The following is a 20422-nucleotide window of genomic DNA, read 5'->3' as shown; positions in this document are numbered from 1 at the left end:
TTAAAAACAATCAGCCAGAGACAATCAAAGGGACCTCTTATATGCTGCCAAATGCCTGAGAGAAGGGGGCAGTTTTAACCTGGCACTAAAAGGATGACAATGTTGGTGCCAGGTGGGCCTCATTGGGGAGATTATTCCATAAATGGGGGGCCACCACCGAGAAGGCCCTTTCCCTTGTTGCTGCCCTCCAAGCCTCCCTCGGAGGAGGCTCCCAGGGGAAGGCCTTAGATGCAGAGTGCAACATATGGGCTGGTTTATGCCAGGAAAGGTGTTCCATCAGGTACTGTGGTCCTGAGCCCTGTAAGGCTTTATAGGTCAAAACCAGCACTTTGAATTGGGCTTGGAAATATAGAGGCAGCCAGTGCAAGCATGCCAGAATTGGTATTATATGCTTGCACCCAACATAAAAAGTAGGGAACATAATATAAGTTCAAAGCTCTTCATATATACTGTCTTGATGCAATCCTTCCCTGTGAGGGAGGTCAGCATTGTCCCTATATTGCAGATGGAACACTGAGGCTGGGAGAATGGGGCTCACCTAAGACCACCAAGTTCATAGCAGAGTTGAGAGACAAGGTTGGGGCTTCCTGATCCACAGTGCAGTGTGCTCCATCTCGGGCATGCCCCCAACGTGCCCCCCCCCCCGATTCTATAAAGCAAATTTGATCTGTTGCTTTGAAAACTTGCTCTGAAAACTCACTGCTTAATTAAAATTCGTGGGCAATGAAAGGTATCAGTATTCAGGAAAGTGAGCAAAGTACCCCGCTACTACTATTTTATGGGGAGGCAACAGGCCTGAGGGGACTCTTGGCAGGATCACCTTGGCTGTTCTCCCCATGGACATGCCACAGGGTGGCAGGGTGGGCGGTGGGGCTCCAGGAAGTGGCAGCAGAGATGGGTGATGGCCTGCAGCTTAGCACTTCCAGGAGAAATGTTGGCAAGGCAGCTGAAGCTTAATTTTCCCAGAGTGTCCCTCCCTGACCCCTGCAAAACACAAAAGCCACAGTGGAGGGTTACAAATATATGACACATTTTTCTCTCCTCTTTTCTCTCCTGGAAGCCAAATCCATCCCACTGGGAGGTCCCTATCTGGTTCTGTAGGGCTCCCCAGATGGCCACGGCTGCTTCCGTGGCACCACCCACTCTTCCTCGACCACCAATCATTGGGTGGTTTCCCAGCTTTTGTTCAGTTTTCCTTCCATTCTGAAAGGCTGAAATGCCTCTCTTAAGGCTTCATTAAGAGCTTCAAGCTAAAAGAGCCTAAAAGAGAGCTTTAAGAGCCTTTAAAGCTTTAAGAACTTTAAGCTTTAAGAGCTTTAAGAGTTTTAAACATTAAGAGCTTTTAAAGCTTTAAGAGCTTCAAGAGCTTCAAGCTTTAAGAGCTTTAAGGAGCTTTAAAGAGCTTTAAGAGCTATGAGCTTTTAGAGCTTTAAGAGCTTCACTCTAACAATTGCAGACATTTTGGGCTCACCTCTTTTGCCCCTGGCCCTGCCCACCACTGGAGTGTAGCCCTCAAGAGCTTCTCCAGAATTTAATGTGGCCCTCAGGCTGAACGAGGTTCAGCACCCCTGATCTAGCCCAATACTGCCTACCAGTGGAGGCTGGAGGCTCTGATTGTGCTGGGGCTGTGAGTTCATTCTGTGTTTCAGTCAGAACCAGCCAGAACTCTAAAATAGTGCTATCCAAGATCCTGAACCACATCCCCCAAACAGGTTCAGCACCTTGGCTTGCTCCTTCAGAGTTCTGGCTGGTCTGGCTGAAACCCAGAATGGATTCACAGCCCACTGAAATCAGAGCCACCAGCAGCCTCCACCATTGACTACTGTGGCAGGCAACCACTGTGGAAGGCTTCAGGCAGAGGTCTTTCTGATGCCTGCTACCTAAGAGCCTTTAATTGGATGGGCCAGGAATTGAGCTTACGACTCTATGCATGCACACTATGTCCTTCACCACTGAGTTGCTACGCTTCATATACTGGAGGGGAGGAGGCATGGCTCAGTGTGACAGAGCACATGCCTTGCATGCAGAAGATCCCAGGTTTGATCCCTGGCTTCTCCAGGTAGGGCAAAGAAAATAATCCTGCCTGAAACCCTGGAGAGCCGCTGCTGCCAGCCAGTGTCGACAATACTGGGCTAGATAAACCAATGGTTTGACTCATTATAAGGCAGCTTCCAATGTTCCTATGGATCCCTGGATGTTGAATGACCTTCAGTGCATGTTTACATTCCAGTCATCTATCAGGCATGCCAGTACATGCCAGTAACAAAGTACAGGCAGCATTGCCTGGCTTATTGTGTTGTCCAGAGAAGTAGGGTGCCCTTTAACCCTTGCTGAAGTCCTCCCCCCCTCCCCGGTGCTGTCACCGTGACCTGTGACAGCAGTACTTTTCCATGAGTATGCCTAGGATCTAGTGATCTTGGCAGGACTGGAAACATCAGGCCAGGGGTAAGTCTATTTATAATAAGGGCACAAAGGGCCAACAAGGGAGCAGGGTAGGAAAGGCCATGCAAGGGAGCTGCAAGACTGAAGCCAGTCTCTGAGCACACAGTACCCACAGTTAGGGATGCAGGGATTTTGTTACATCTGTTCTGTCTGCGTCTTGAAGATTTCAGGCATCTTTCATTCCATAGCCGAGTCATTGATGGAATTGGATATATATATATATATATATATATATATATATATATATATATATATACACACACACACACACACACACATACATATTGTATATATATCATAGAATCATATTGTAGTAGGGTTGGAAGGGGCCCACAAGGCCATTGAGTCCAACCCCCTGCTCAGTGCAGGAATCCAAGTCAGAGCATCCCTGACAGATGGCTGTCCAGCCTCATCTTGAATGCCTCCAGCGTGGGAGAGCCCACCACCTCCCTAGGCCATTGGTTCCATTGTCATATTGCTCTAACATTCGGGAAGTTTTTCCTGATACACACACACACATACGTGTGTGTGTGTATATATGAATCTATGAGAAGTTTGATCCACTTTGGCAAGTGCACATGAGTGCTCATGTGCAGTACCACAAGTATTAGCGCAAATGTGCATTAGTTAGAGTGCATACAAGTGTGAATTTGCACAAATCCCCCCTCCCCCCAATGTTAAAACTGGCCCACAAGTCCATGGAATCTGCACTACTCAGAAAAAGCCGTTCCTCTGCAAATGCTCAGACCGGATCTATCGAAATCCAAACTCCATTGTGGATTTCTCCAGCATCCCTACCCACAGTGATGGAGGAGGCAGCAGACCAGAGACCTGACCTGGAAGCTTTTGCAGAGGTCAGGTTGTACCCCATGACCTGCTTTGGCCTGTTGTGACGAGGGAATAGAAGCAGCAGCTGGTTTCCAATGGTGATACCAAAGGCCTCTTTTCACTGTGTGGGATTGCCTGTCACACAGCCAAGCCCTGTTGCCCCATTGACAAGGGCCCCCTGTGGCCTGGTCTCCCTTGGCGTGACCCTCATTGCAAGCCATGCCATTCATTCTCTGCCTCAGCATCCCACTTTGGTTACCCTTGACAACTAATCAATGAACCACTTGGAGGAGGGGAATGGGGGAGGAGAACAAGAGGAAACAAGCAAAGGCCTTGAAATCTGCCAAGGGCCTATTTCAGAATGCAGTGGTCTCTGTGTGCCTGTCCTTTCGTATTTCCTTCCTTCCTTCCTTCCTTCTCCTCCTCCCTTCCCTGGCTGCCTCCCCCATCACTTCTCCACCCCAACCAATTGGACTCCATTGTCTATGACTTCCTTCTCCTTTCAGTCAAACTCTAAAGGCCCAGCGGGAGAGGTGGTTTCAGGAAGGATCCCTCACTTGAGCAGCGAGAGAACACTGTATACGTCTCTGTGTGTGTCTGTATGTCTGTGTGTGGTGTTGTTCTTATGCACTGTGTGGCTCAGGGTAATTTTGTCTGACAATCATCCCTATTTTGGTGCTTTTCTTCTGGCAAATGACAAAAGTCCCAACAATGAAACAGGCGAGGGACCATCTTTCTCCCTACCTTTCCATCTAGGTCCGTTCATTCACTTGCATAAGCTGCTTCCATTGAAATGCCGATGGGGGGGGGGGGAGTGAGAGATGACAGATTTCCACCTTCTTGAGGAGGCTGTTTCTATATCCTTCTCTCTGGCTTTTCTTTCTTTCTTTCTTTCTTTCTTTCTTTCTTTCTTTCTTTCTTTTTGTTGCTGTTCAGCACACTCAAGGAACACATCTGTGGGCATGGAAACTTGCTCCTCTGTTATTGAGATGGGTCCTTTGTGCTGGAACACAGGGAATGCCATCTCTGGTTATCACTATGCTTTCGTTCATGGTCACCTCCTACACGAGAGTGTGTCATACTGGGAGGGGAGCTGTGGCTATGAGTGTGCATGTCAGAGTGAAAGGCTACCCCTATTTCAGACTATATTTCTCAGAAGTTCCTATATTTTTGGTTATTATGAGGAATTCCTTTCAAGCATTTTCTTTTGTTGCAATTTAATTAAGCAGAGTGGATTGCAATGGCATTTTCAACTGTCCCGGGACGTGGATGACAGTGAGAATTCCTTATCGGATAAGAATCACATATATAACACATACATGGAGGGGAGGGGGTCCTGCTGTCTCTTCCACCAGCCTCCAAACCTGCCAAAGGTCTGAAATGATCCTTACACACAATTGTGGATTTTATCTTGTGCAAAGTTCCTGATTATACAGAGAGGTTCTATCTGTATATTTAAGGGTAGGGATGTTTGAGAATTCTATGGGGGGGGGGAGTTCAATTAATTTTCCTAGGCTGCCCCCCGCCCCAGACTTTGTTCTGATCCCTGCTGAGGCACCTGACTTGATCTGCAGGGAGTCAGGCCAGTTCACAGATGTTCTGGGAATGTTGTGCATTTTTTGAAGGTTCTGCAATTTGCACAAATTTCTGAGCAATTTGTACAAATTACAGCTGAATTTGTGCAAATTATGAAAATAATGGCTGAATTTGCATGATTTGCACAAATTCAGCCATCATTTACACAAATTACTCAGAAATGGATACAAATTGCAGGACCCCCCCCCCCATGCAAAAAAAGTTCCTGGAGTTCAGGACTTGCCACCAAACTCTGTCAAGCCAAAAAAGAACCAGATTTCCCAGCAACAGACATGCATACTTACGGCTTAGGCAATCTTTTTGGGCCTGTGGGCACCTTTGGCAATTTGAGAAGCTGTCCTGGGCACCACCACCCTGAAATGCTTGCCATGGGAGGAGTGGCAAAGGACAAGGAACCTGCCTAAAAGAATGAGTAGAAGGCAGAGGTAGAGTCTGAGCCTCAGCACACTAAACAACTCCTTTGAACCCCCAGTTTTCAGCACCAGCAGAAACTTATTTCTCAGCAAAATGTGTTCATAAACAAAGGGTAGGAGGGGTTGGGCACCTTGACAGGTGCCAGGAAAGGTGCCTGGGGATGTATTGGTGCCCATGGGCACCACATTGCCTCCCCCGGCATGCTCATTATATATGCACTGGGGCTATTCACACCTCCAGCTGAATGTGTAGAGGCCAGGAGCAGAAATTTACCCTTTAATTTAATTTGTTGACTCAGCATGTGAAAAGTGCTCAGCTCCCAGCAAGGAGCAAACATCTGGTTCCTCAAGCAGCTGGGAGAGAGGAATGGAAAACTTCTGTCTTCCTCTATATATTCACTTCAGGCCTGTCTGTATCTTGGTCTGGTCTTCCATCTTCCATGGGAGGTGATGGGTTATGGACATCTTCTGGCTTGAGAGGGCGGGGTCATGGAATCCTCTAAATGCAGGGATGTCAGGAGGAGGTGCCAAGGCACCAGGTGGCCATAACTTTGGTGCCTCAGAAGACTGCTTGCCACCACCCACACTTATCTTGTAGTCATCTATGTTGAATGAAGTGGGATTTACACCCAAGTAAAAACTCATAAGACTGAAGTGTATCTTAAGTGGTTCCAAGTGTCAGACTTCTGAGAGATCTATGCCACAGGGAATTCTTAAAAGAGATGGGTAGGGGCTTGAGAAGGTATGGAAGCCACACACTGCCCCTCAAAGCCCTGCCCCTTTTTTCCAGATATTGGTAGGGATGTCAGAGAATTCCACCATGGATCTCGGTGAGGCCGAATGCCAGTGCATTCGGACTCCCAAAATCCATGGCAGAACGAAGCCCCCCACCCCGTGAAAGGTACGTGAAATGGAGCACTTGCCTGATGCCGTTCGCGCTGCTTTGTGAATGGCTGCCGCGTCTGCGGCCGCCATTCGCTTCTTCATTATAGCTGTGATAAGCTATGTAAATACTTACATAGCCTATCACGACTAACGCAGGGGCGCCATTTGTGTCCCTGCAGAGGCTGTGATAGGCTATGTAAGCATTTACGTAACCTATCACAGCAAAAAAAAAAAGGGGAGCGCAAATGGCGGCGGCTATGGCGGCCGCCATTTCCGTTCCCTTTTTTTTTTGCTGTGATAGGCTACATAAATATTTACGTAGCCTATTATGTCAAAAGACAGGGGCGCAAATGGTGGCCACTATGCCATTTGCACCCCTGTCTTTTTCCATAATAGGCTACGTAAATATTTACATAGCCTATCATGGCAAAAAAAAAAAGGGAACACAAATGGCGGCCGCCGTAGCCACTGCCATTTGCGTTCCCTTTTTTTTTTCTGCGTAAATATTTACGTAGCCTATCACAGCAAAATACAGGGACACAAATGGTGGTGGCTATGGTGGCCGCCATTGTGTCCCTGTGCAGGCTGCCCAGCGGCTGGATGTCCAGCTGTGGGAGGCTCTGGCCGGCGGCTCTATGGAGTTGCCGCAGAGCGGAGCTGGCCGGGGAGAATTTCGGGGGGAGGGATGGAGAGCCTCCCCCCCACCGTGAATGTCACCCTTCAAAAAGGTAAGTGACTTTCGTACATCCCTAGATATTGGGCTATAGTGGAAACTAGAAATATGGGTGGATTCTAAATCATACCATCAAGATGAATCACACAGTCACCTAGTCCAGCCTCTGTGGCTTATAACAGAAGGTAGGGCCATCACTCAGTGGTAGAGTCCATGCCTTGCATACAGAAGGGGTCAGGTTCAATCCCCAGCATCCCCAAGTTGGGCGAGGAAAGACTTCCCCTTGAAAACTTGGAGAGGTGCCGCCAATCAGTGTGGACCATAGTGGCCTAGATGGACCAATAGCCTGAGTCTGTACAACATAGTTTCCTAGAAAAGATTTTTTGGCAAAAAGTATCTTGCAGAGTAAATATCTCCTGGTAACTGAAGGAAAAGAGCCATGGCCAAATCAGAGACTGGAGGGAAAGGGAAAACAGTCTGCATAAACTAAGAGGTAAGACCACTTGTTGTTCCTTAACTAGTGAAGGCCTCAGCCCTGGAAGCCATGCTAGCTGAGTGAGGAGAAGTCCTTGCCAGCGAGGCCAAGCCCACACTAAGCCTTGGGACATGGCTGCTATATCTAAGGCGGACAAGCCACAGACACACTTTCTGTGCTACGCAGAGCATTCAAGCCCCTCTACCATCATTGCAGAACTTAACTTGCAGACTTGAGATCTGCAATGGTTGCTTTCTCTATCCCCCTCCTTCTTCTCCTTCCCAGTGACTCGCAGTAACAATTGCCAAGGTAACAGCAGCATCTTGCTCAGAGTGGCACCGAGTGCTTTTGCAGAGCTCACATCCCCAAGTGTGGGGGCGTGTGCTGGGCCTGCAGTCCCAGTGGGATTTAAAACCAGAGCGTCATCGACTGGGTGTGTGGGTACAGAAATTCTCACACTGCTGGCTGACACTAGCGGAGGCAGAGAGGTCTCTTGCCAGAGGCTTTCTACCTGGAGCCCTTGGACATCACCAAAGCCACCACTCTGCAGGAGTGACTGTCACAGCATTGATGGGGAAGGAATGGAGAGAAGGAAGCAACAATCAGAGAGATGCCACTCTCTGACGGAGAGATGACGGAGTTGCTGGGAACCAAGCAGCCATCTGGTCCAGCCCCGTTTCTCCTACACCAGGGATGCGGAATGTGTGGGAAGTCCAGACACTGTTGGACTTCACCTCCCATCATACCTCATTATTCACTATGCAGGCTAGGGCTGATAGGAGCAACAGTACTCCAACATCTGGAGGGCCACATGTCTCCGACCCTTGCCATATACCATGGCACTCTGGCTTGAAGGGCCCACACCAGGTTGTAGGGGGCCTCAACAGTGCCCTCTTGTAGGTCCCTCTGGTTTACGTGGTAGCAGCAGCACCATGATCAGAGCCAGAGAGCTGGATCTGGGAACTGCCATTTAACTCTCCCACAATGCTCCTAGTGGAACTTTGCTGTGATGCATTGTGGTAGCTCTCAGCCCCAGGCATGTCTTTACAGTGAGAGGGGCAGGGCAGGTGTCAGCAGTGAGCCCTGGCAGGGCGCCGGGGTTGCTTGAGGATGTTGCATGCTGACACCTGGCCTGCTGGCTTCCATCATCTGGACTTGTTTCAGAGAGTCTCAGGTTCAGAAAAGGAACCCTCTGACCTGAACATGTGTTTATGCAGAGCTCCAAAGCAGCTCTGGGCACAGAAGGGAATAAGAGCACACCGCCATCCTAGGCTCAGCTCCCACGCCCTTGGATGAGCTCCGAGAGAAGCATACCTGGCTGCGTGACACTCTCCAGCCTTCAATGCCGCTTCCAGGCCAGCATCCACTTCCTGCTTCCACCCCCAGCCAATGCACATTTATTGATTTGAAATATCTCTTGGCCACCTTTCAGGGCAAGAGTTCTCCCAAGGCACCGCACAACAATACAACACACAATAAGAACCAATGTGGTATTGAAAACGATAAAAAACACAATGAAAACAGTAAGAGCACAATAAAAACTTCAATAAGAACAACAACAGCAAACATATCATGGGAGGGCCAGAGTAAAATAGTATCTTTTCAGGGCCTTCTTACAAGCCTGTAATGCTAGGACCTAGCAGACCCCTGGTGGCAACTTATTCCAGAGGTGTGGGGCACTGCAGAAAGGCCCTCTCTTATGTGGTCACCCACCTAATTACTCTCACAGGTGGGCAAATGAGAAGGGTCTCTCTTGCTGATCTTAAAGTGTGGGCAGGCTAATATGGGTGAAGGTGTTCCTTCAAGTAACTTGGTCCCAAACCATTTAAGGCTTTAAAGGTCAAAGTCAGGACTTTAAATTAGGCTCAGAAACACACCGGTAACCAGTGCAGCTGGTGCAGTATAGGCGTTATATGATCAAATCACCTCACTCCCTCCAACAGCCGGGTGGCTGCAATCTGCACGAGCTAATATTTCTGAACCATCTTCAAAGGCAGTCCCATGTACAGCACACCGCAGTAGTCCAGCCTGGACATCACTAGTGCTTGAATTACTGAGGCAAGGTCTCTCCTGTCCAGATAGGTCTGCAGCTGGCGTACCAGCCTAAGCTGGTAAAATGCACTCCTGGACACAGCAGCCACCTGGGCTTCCACAGTTAGTGCAGGGTCCAGGAGGACTCCCTTACTGAGCACTTGGTCTTTTAGGGGGAGTGCAACTCCATCTAAGACCAGTTGTTAAACATCCATCCAGAGGAGGTGGTTTCCCATCCCACAGTACCTCCGTTTGTCTGGATTAAATTTCAGCTTGCTCACCCTCATCCATCCCCCAAACAGCCTCCAGACATGGGTTCAAGTGTTCCACAGCCTCTCTGAGATGTGTAGATGGAAATGAGAGGTAGAGCTGAGTATCATCCGCATACTGATGACACTTCAGCCCAAAGCTCCTGGTGACTTCCCCCAGTGGTTTCATGTAGATGTTAAAACAACATGAGGGACAGAATGGAGCCTTGCAACACCCCACAGGCTAACAGCCATGGGGTGGAAGAAAAGTCCCCCAGCAACACTTTCTGAGACCGCTCCTCCAGAAGGGCCCAGAACTACTTTACAACCGTGCCTCCCAAGCCCAACCCAGATAAAAGATACAGAAGAATACCTTGGTCAATGGTATCGAAGCTGCTGAGAGATCCAGAAGAACCAACAGGGTTGCACTCCCCACATCCATTCCCCGGTGTGAGTCATCAGCCTGGGAGACCAAGGCTGTTTCCGTCCCATAACCAGGGCTGAAACCTGATTGGAATGGATCTAAATAATCAGTATCATCCAACACTGCTTGGAGTTGTGAGGCCACCACTCGCTCCAGCACCTTGCCCGAGAATGGCAGATTTGACACAGGGTGGTAGTTATGAGAAACCATAGGATGTAAATTTGGTTTCTTCAACAAGGGCCTCACCACAGCTTCTTTCAAAACTGTGGGAACCTCACCGTCCTTTAAAGAGGCATTAATCCCCTCAGAGGTCCCAGTACACTGCCCAGCTCTAGGTCTACTTCCTGTGTTTAACACGGTTCCTTCCTGGCTGTCATTTCCCATGAGACCAAGGAACTGGCCTCCCTTGCTGGGTGACAGGATCAGCAGTCCTCTCCCTGCTTTGAGTCCAAGGCCAACCTGGCAACTGCCACCATTTGAGGTACAAACTAGCCTCTGAATTGGCCAGGCCTGGGATAAATGCCTGGCCTTCTGTTCTTGCCTGATCAACAGAGCAGTACCTTTTGCTTTCTGCCCTTCAGGACCCCAGGTTGGAAAACACACCCCAGGTCTGGATTTAGCCCATTCCATGAACTTATGAACATCTATGAACTTATCTCTATGAACTTTTCTCTATGGAATGCAGAGATACCATTTATATGACAGTGGCATTTGGGTGCCTAATAGAGGGTTCCGTGGAGCTGGCATGATATCAAAAAAGTATTTTAGACCTGTCACTTACCCACATGGACATACAGCTAATTGGTCCACCTATTCCAGTATTTTCTACTCTTCCTAGCACTGGCTCTCCAGGATCTCAGGAGAGGCCTCACCCTGCCCTATATTCTGTTTACTGGAAATTCCAGGGATGGAACCAGATCTCTTTTGTAAATAAACAATGTTCTCTCTCATTCACTCTCCCTTTCTTTGCAGTAGCTTCCCCTTCTCATCAGGGGCTCACTTGCTTTGCCTTGTTTGCTTTAGCAGAAGGTCAGCTGCTGTTGATCTGGGCTTCAGGGGTGGGGAGTCAAGGGACTTGCCCTTTGTTAGCTGTAAGGTGACTGGGCAGGGGAAGAGGAGAACACAGGAGCAATCAGCTAGTTAGCTATGGTTGGGGAGGAACCCAAGAGGCAAAGAGCAATGTGATTAGCACCTGCAGCCGGCGTCAAGATGGAAGGAGATTGAATGTGCAGGCAAGAGACAGAGATACAGAGAGAGAGTAACACCGACCTATGCTGGGAGATTTTGCAGCACCGAGTAGAGAGGACTCTGTCAGTGATGAGACAAAGATCCTATCCAAAGACTAAGCAAGCATGTCAGAATTTCCCCACTTGGTGGCTGACTTAGGAGGTTTGATTTCCCTTGTACAATGTGTAAGGGAATTGGGAAGAGAGGTCCCCAAAGGCCTCCAACTGAGTCTGGTGCACAGCATCACTGCTTGACCAAGAAGATGGGGAGAGAGAAGAGCCCCCCACATCCCGGAAAAGGCCCCCCAGCCAAAATGGCTCTGGCTTGAAGAATAGTGAAGATCACTGAACTGCACTTTCCATAATATATGGCATCCCAACATTTCGACAGGATCAACATGGAGGGAAAGGGGAAGAGGAAGAAGAAGGGAGTGAGGAAGAGCCTCACTTCCCCCCTCTTCTTTTTTATCATTGCCAGGAAAGGGAGGGAAGGAATATTTTCTTTTGGAGGGGGGATGGTTTGGGGAGCAGACTTGGATTGACTCTGGATTTTTCCATTTTCCCTGACATTTTGGGGAAAAACTGGAGAGGCTGTGCCCATCCCTAGTTCTGGCTCATTCACAATCACAAGTCATGTGGGAATTACAGAAGGACTCAGCAGGGAGCATAGGATTCTCAGATATGGATTCCCATCAAAGCCTCAGACAGATGAATGAAGTGAGATGGCAGTGGGTGCTGATACTCACTCCCATTGTCCCAGTTTTCAGAGAACCATCTGTGAGTCCTACTTGGCTTGTATCTCTCTAGCCCTTAAATACTGCTTTCCAGGCAACATCCACTTCCTGCTTCCTCTCCAGCCATTATCCACTTCCTGTGTCCTCCCCACTGCCAGCTGAATTAAACAAGAAACCCATGTTTCTGGAGAAGTAAGGCAGGTATGGGAGAATGAAGGATGTTTGAGCTCATGGAAATTTTCTGAACTACACTTCAAAACTCAGTTCAGCTTGCTCCCATTTTCATTTTCAACCTGTTTTTCCTTTCATTCAAATGGGAAAGGTGTGTACCTTCCCTTCATTGACTAAACTGTGAAAACCTGTAGTGGGGGGGTGGGATGCACATTTCAAGTTGCACATCCCCCCCCCTCCAGTGCATTTTTCAACTGCGATTGCACATTTGGTAATATGCAAAATGTTCCCCATTCATGTTTGCGGTTGCATACGGGGCACATTCAGAGGATGTGCAAACAGAAATGAAATTCATGCTCATCCCTAAAGTAGGACTGTACAAGATGTCTCCTGCTATCTCCTACAAGACCAGGGAACATGCCTCCATCACCTAGTAACAGAAGCACCGGTGTCCTTCTCTCAGCCGATGCTGTGAGGCCACTCCTGCACACATCTTCATTTGCTGTTTCCATCAACAATGAACATGATGCATTTATGAACTGCCCCTGATTTAGCTCTGACCATATTCCATTCATACAAATGTAACAATAATCTTTTTCAAAAAGCATACAGCTTAGTCTCTTGTGAAGCTTAATTATGTATATTTTAAGGGATATTGAATTTCAACAATAATTTTAAAAGCTATTTCATCTAATTTTTATGACTCTGTGATCTTAATTTACAGACCAGTAAGTCAAGGGCATGTTTGACCAGTCTCAAATACAACGTGAGGGATCTATGACATGTCTTTGAATACGTGTCATGCTTTTGTTGTATTGCAAAAGATCTGAATGATAAAAGCATTCCATGGCTAACAGTTATTCAAACATGTTGCAAACGAAGGTGGGTAGGGTGGGGAAACCATGGTAACCTATGTTACATAGCTTTCTAAATAAGGAATGTCAAAACGGCTGTGATTTCACATCTACCAACTGGATTTACCTGAGCACTTTTGCTGATTCAATTGTGCAGCTTTGTCAAAACTATAGAGTAGCCTTCTCCGACCACCTGACACCCCCCAGATGTGTTGGACTACAACTTCTAGTATCCCTCGGCCAGCTATGCTGGCTGAGGGATGCTGGAAGTTGTAGTCCAACACATCTGGAGTATGTTAGACTGGGGAAGGCAGCTTTAGAGGGAAACAAAATATCCACGCAATTTTGAGTTTATTCTGATAGTACTCAAAATGGCACTTCAGTATAACTTTCTATAGTGGAGAATATAACCATCCTCTGGAACAAACAATTGAGATGGATTTTCTCCCTCAGCCCAAAGAAAATGACTCAGTGAGCTAGTGGGCCCCTCCACTGCTTTTCCATTCTGTTATTGATCAGAAACAAAATATGTCAGCCCTTGTGAATGTAGCCAACGGTGTCAAACATTCGACACCTTTTGATGCTTAACGCACTTCAAAAGCCATTAGAGTCTCCTCCCATCCTGCCTTCTGTTTTGTTGTCCTGAGTGAGAGCAACCTTGGGTCTTCCACACTGATAACCCTTCTCTGGCTTTCACACAAAGATAGGTGTAAATCAGTAAAGAACATGTCCTGGCACAGACTTAGGCAGTAGGCACATGGGAAGCTCTCTGACAAGTGACAACCTGATGTGGCAACAATTTGTTCCAAGAAGACGCCTTTAAGTAAGGGTCTCCATCCTACATGAAATGAGAAGAAATCCCCATCCAGTGCTTGTTGCTTGTTTTGATTCTAGATTTATTCCATATGTCCATGTGGACACCTTTTTGTTAGCAATTAACTCTGGACATGCTCGGAGTCAGTGGCCTATGTAACAAGACTAGACCATTCCTGTGGCATACACATATGAATAATGCAATGGCTAATCAATGTTATTGATAGCTTCCTGATGAATAGTTGATGTTTCTTCAATGGATAGTGGGAGATATTTCTCCAGTGACCTCATTAAGGCTGGGACACACCTGTCTGCCAAGGTGGGGCTGAGATTAATGCTCTGGAGGGGAGAGTAGCTGAAGGCCACAAGAAACAAAGAAGCAAGTTAGCTGGCAGGATAGAGAGGTCTGAGTTTGGGATGGATGAACCTGTCAATTTCTCACTTTTCAAGTCTTAGGTTCATCCCAAACTTTGAGAACTTTTTAAAAAGTCCCCATGATAATTTGTACACACCTTTGTGCACATTTCTCCTAATGCATGCATTTTGTATGCAATTTTGCCTACACGTTTTTGCAAATATATGCCTAATACTGTGCAGTTTTGAAGATTATTTTCATTCATATGCACTTTTTTTGGAATGCCCTTTCCCTTAATATATGAATTTTTGTATGCATTGTTTAATTGGTGAACTCCATTGCAAAATTTGGAGAAGTACAAATTTTGAAGGAGAATGGAGTTTCAGTCCACTTGGTTCAAAAGTGCAAAATCAGGTAAGTTCACATTAAAATGCAAATGAAACAAATATTTCCTCCATCCCTAGTCTGAGTCGGGATGTATGGATTTTGTTAAATCTTGTCTGTGTTTCATGGATTGTCAGGCTTCTTTCATTCTGACATTCGCTCATTGACAGAATTGGATTATTTTAAGGGACGTATGAGAATTGAGTTCCTGTTTGCAAATACATGTGAAACACTAGTCCCCCTCTACTCAGCACTGGTTAGGCCTCATCTGGAGTACTGTGTCCAGTTCTGGGCACCACACTTGAAGAAGGATGCAGACAAACTGGAGAGGGTTCAGAGGAGGGCAACAAAGATGATCAGGGGACTGGAAACAAAGCCCTATGAGGAGAGACAGAAAGAACTGGGCATGTTTAGCCTTGAGAAGAGAAGACTGAGGGGTGATAGGATAGCACTCTTCAAGTACTTGAAAGGTTGTCACAGAGAAGGAGGCCAGGATCTCTTGATCCTCCCAGAGTGCAGGACACGGAATCATGGGCTCAAGTGACAGGACGCCAGATTCCAGCTGAACATCAGGGAAAATGACATGCCTGTTAGAGCAATACGACAATGGAACCAATTCCCTAGGGAGGTGGTGGGCTCTCCCACACTGAAGACGTTCAAGACGAGGCTGGACAGCCATCTGTCAGAGATGCTCTGACTTGGATCCCTGCACTGAGCAGGGGGCTGGATGTGATGGTCTTTTGGGCCCCTTCCAACCCCACTATTCTATGATTCTGTGATCTGCATTAATGTGCACTTGTGCAAGTTCACATTTGCACTCATGCAGATTAGTGCAACCCCCCCCCCAGTTTTTGTTTTTGTTTTAAGTTCCACAAGTCCGCAGAAACTGCATGACTTGGAAAAAGTTGGTCTGCTGCGGAATATGCAGGTCAGATTCATATAAATCTGAACTCTTTTGAATCTATTGCAGATTTCTCCAGAATCCCTAGTCTTAGTGGCTGGATCTTTAATTTTAAAGATGCCCTCCTCTCTGACACTTATGGCTTCACTTGTCTTCCTTTCCTTTCTACACTCTTGTGCTCCCATCTCATCCCATCCCATAGCAGGAACTGCCTTTCCTCTTAAGCCAGCCACATATATCCTTCTCATGTAGAATTATCAAATTTAACTAGCTCCTTCTTCCATGCCTTTAACAGCAGCTTTATATTTGGATACAGACAGGTGATCTGAGGAACATAGGAAGCTTCCTCATAATATGTCAGACGATTGGTCCATGCTGAGCTTCACCAGCAGATCAAACTGCATGAAAAGCTCAGGAGGAGACCAAGATACTCATACCTCAAACACTTCATCAGGGACCATCCTTTTCAAGGGAAGTCTTTCCTAGCTTCACCTTACCTGTACAGCTCATTCCTCCTTACTCTCTTTTTCCAGGTTTGTCTTGTCTGTGTAATGTACACTGTAATCCCTTCAGGGCAGGGACTGTATGGATTTTTATGTTTTTCTACAGCATCTAATGTAGATTTGTTTTTGGCACCAAATTTAATACAGTAGTAATTATGGCTCACACCGAGTTCCATGGAATGCCAACAGCCCTAGTCGTGACTTATGGGACTGGCTTCATGAGATGACAACAACCCTCTGGCAGAAAGGCTCAAGTGCTGGCTGATGAAGGCAGAATTGCCTTTCTCTGTTTGGCTGTGATGACTGTCTCTTATGCCACATGGTTTTGAGCACCCCCAGGATGATGGAAGAGGACATGTTCAGAAGATGACAGCCATCATATGAACCATCTCTAATTTCAGAAAACCATGTGGTGTCCTTTAATGAATGTATGGGGGGAAGGGCATGGCAGGAGGTGAGAGCTGTGTTTGCATGCAAATGGGCATGTATGTTTGCGCTGCCCCCTTCTGTGTGTGTGTGTGTGTGTGTGTGTGTTGTTTCATGTACATTTATGGTGATGTCAGAAGTTGGCATGCAGTGAAACTGAGCCACAGAAAATTCAGACAAAAGAAAGTATTTCTTCACACCATGTGTAATGACCTTCTGGAATTTGCGGCCACAGAATCTGGCAGTTTTTTGGATAGCTTTAGAAGGGGGTTAGACAAATTCTGGGAGGAAGAGAGGTCTATCTGTGGCTATTAGCTCCATGTTCAGAAGCGTTATGCCTCTAAATACTAGTTGCTAGTGGGAAAACAGCAATGGGGCTGTTCCCTCCATGCCCTGCTTGTGGGTTTCCTGGGGGTATCTACTTGGGCACTGTGAGAAGTAGGTGGTTAGAACTACATCAGATGAACATTTGGTCCGATCCCATAGGGCTCTTTTGTTCCATATCAATGTGTAAGCAATTATGCATGATCCCGTGTGTGTGTGTGTGTGTGTGTGTGTGTGTGTATGTGTCTCCTTCTTTCCCTGGGTCCCATGACATTCTATGACAACGGTCCCTGTTTCTCATTTTTGCTCTTTCTCCCCACCATTTTCAGCTCCTTTTTCCTGCCAGCCTCTGGAGCAAGTGAGTCAGACTGACAGCTCAGATAAGGGGCAGCCCCCTCACATGCTGAAATGCCAGCCAATCTAAACAGCAGATTCAAATTAAAAGCCCACTGTTATGTACGTATACTACATACATATATAAATAATGGGGTTTTTTCCCCCTCTCCCCCTCCTTGGTGTGGTGAGTCAGTTAATCAAGTCTCCTTTGTTATTATATGCAGGGTGTCATGGCTGGTGGGCAGACCAGCTCTGCAGCCAAACATGGGCATTCCTATTTTTCCCCTGCCTTTGCAACAGCCAAAGTGATTGCTATGGAAAGAGAATGCACAAGACAAATTGAATTCTGTTCTGAATTCCAGTGTTTCTCTTTGAATTTTCTTTTCCTGTTCTTGGGTTGCTTTCCTCCACCCCAATGAGGGGAGGGGAACTTTCATGCAGATGACTGGGGTAAAACAAAGGACTGATGGTAAACACCCATCTGTCTTCTTAGCAAAACCCTTATTTCAGCACCAGGGATAGAGGGATATCCAGCTGGAGGCAAATACCATGTTCGGTCTTGTTTTGTGCTTTGCATTGTCCTTCCATTGAGGTGGGTTGAATAGCTGTTACAAATGGTTGAAGAAGATGTGGAAGGACAAAGAAAGAAAGGGGTGTGTGTTCTAAATAAGAGGGAACCAATACAGGGAATGTAATAGCCAGAGTTGCAGCAGAGAAAAATCATGGGTATGTCTCAAAAGGAAGGCAGACTGCTGGGACAATCAAGTGGCAAGAAATTTGACAAAGAACCAGAACAGCAAAAATTAAAATGAAATAAAGTGAGATGTTTGAAAAAGAGGGTGTCATACTCTACATCCTCACTGAAGTGGTTCGCCTGGGTCTGGACTGCAGCCCTTTTAACATGAATCCTTAGAATCTATACTCTGTTCAAAGTGTTTCATGCACACCTTCTCTTTGTCCTTCTCTAGCTGGGTCAGACTCTATGCTAGGCAAATACAGGGATGAATCCAATAGGCAAGTCAATTAAGCAGGCAAATGGTCAGGCACAAAGTTTCAGTCCAGTATAGGTTCAGGCTAAGGCAGGAGTGGTCAAGATACATGCAATGGTCAAAGCACAGTATTACCAGGCAAGTGGGGGATTTCCAGAAGAAGGGTCTCAGGCACAGCCAAGGTCAAAACATGGGAAAGAAATCAGGTAGAAATGCAATCCAAAAAGCAGAGTCAGGCAGGAGTCCAGAGGCTGCAGTCAGTTACAGGCCCACTGGCAAAAGTCCTACTCATGAAGAGGGTCTTGCTCCTAAGGAGTCCTTTCCTCTTGAGGAGTCCTCCTTTGTAATTGAGCACTCCTTCTCAAAGGATCCCTACTGGCCTGCCTCTTGAGGCGATGATGTTCTTGGGGCTAGGTGGTCACCCAGCCTCCATCTCAGAGAGGTAGAACTCCCTTCCTCTTGTGGGGATGGACCCACAGTCATCTTCCCTGAGAGCCCAGGCTCCTCCGGGTCTCCTGACATGGGTGTCTCTTTGGTGTTGTCTGTCTCTGGGAGTGCTAACTCTTCCTCAGAGGAGGATTTCTCCAGCAGGGGCATGGCACTCTGTTCCTGCCCTTACAACTTCCCTTCAGAGTATGCATTATTATTTCTATGTTGCATATGGAGGACAGAGGTTGAGAAGGCTGTCTGCCCAAGGCAACATAAGGCACAATCCTATAGGGATAGGCAGCCGCCTCCAAGCTCGGAGGCCACCGCCTATCCAATGCAGGGCAGGAGAAGCATGGAGGGGATTGTCCTCTCCATGCTTCAGCTGCCCTGAATTTGCAGCTAGACAGTCCGTCGAGTTCAGCTGTCTAGCCATGGGAAGGTGGAGCGGAGGAAGTGGCTGCCAGATGACACATAGGATGTGTCATACCAGCATTTCCACCTTCTTTGCCCCCGAACGCCCCCTGCAATGCCCCGTTTCCACTGCTCCACACTCCTCTTCCAGGTGCGGAGCATGGGGCTGTTCCAAGCTGCCTCTGAGGCAGTGCGAGGCAGGGGAGGTCAGTTCTCCAGAAACCGACCTCAGAGTGCAGGCTCTGAGGTTGGTTCCTGGAAACTGACATATCCGATGTCTAGTCACTGACTAGTTGCCATAGGATTGCTCCCTCCATGAGTTAATCATGACTGTGCTGAGATGCAAACTGGGGATTTCCTGTTTCATAGCTCAGTCTGCTAACTACTATAATATATCAGCTCTCATTTACAATTGGCTTCAGGAATGGGCTCACAACCACCTCATAGCTGGTTTCCTTCTTCTGATGGATTTAAAGATTTTTATTGTTAGTCTGAATATTGTTAGCAATATTTATTTATTAATACCTATATGCCACTTAATATAATAAAATCTCTAAGCAGTTTTGATATGCCCACTCTTCTTCTTCTTCTTCTTCTTCTTCTTCTTCTTCTTCTTCTTCTTCTTCTTCTTCTTGGTTCCCTTATTGTCTTCTTGCATTTCCTTTGAGCAAATTCATGTCCCTTTTTGTTCTCTTTGTTTGGTGCCCTCTTTTCTCTAACAGCTTTCATGACCCTGCTCATTAATCATGCTGGTGACCTCTTGGACATTGTGCAACCATTGTACTTTGTAGCAAAGAATCTTAACCACATTCACACTGATGGGTTCTGAGCTGGCAGTGACTGATTGACCAGAAAAGGGATCTTGGAGTTGTGGTAGACAGCTTGATGAAAATGTAGTAGCTGTTGAAACAGCTTTTTCAACCCAATGAAAAAAAGGCAAATTCCATGTTGGGGTCCATTAGGAAAGAAACTGAAAACAAAACTACCAATATAATAACATCTTTATGCAAATCAACAGTGCAACCACATTTGGAATGCTGTGTACAGTTCTGGTCATCACGCCTCAAAAAGGTGTGATTATCTCTCTCATAATATTAGAACCTGGAGACATTCAATGAAGCTAAATGCTGGGACTTTCAGAATAGATAAAAGGGAGCACATCTTCAGACAGCACTTTGTTAAACTTTGGAATTAACTACCATGGAATATAGTGATGACCACCAATGCAGACAGCTTAGAAAAAATAGTGGTGGATAAGGCTATCAATGGCACCAGTCATGATGACTATATATTGCCTCCAGTATTATAGGCAGTGTGCCTCTGTACATCGGTTGCTGGGAAACATGGGCAGGAAGTTGCTGTTGCCCTCATATCTTGCTTGTGGGCTTCCCATAGGCAGATAATTGGCCGCAGGAGGAACAGAATGCTGGACTTGATAGGCCTTTGTTCTGATCCAACAGTGGTCATATTCTTAACAGGATGGTTTGTCATTAACATCCTTAAGGTTGGGATTCATGATAAAACTGACAAAAGACAAAAAGGTGAGTCCCC

The sequence above is a fragment of the Heloderma suspectum genome, chromosome 4, assembly GCF_057233095.1.
Source record: "Heloderma suspectum isolate Gila_16-S chromosome 4, 16-S_ref, whole genome shotgun sequence".
In the NCBI taxonomy this organism is placed as follows: Eukaryota; Metazoa; Chordata; class Lepidosauria; order Squamata; family Helodermatidae; genus Heloderma; species Heloderma suspectum.
Note: the sequence above shows the minus strand (reverse complement) of the source record.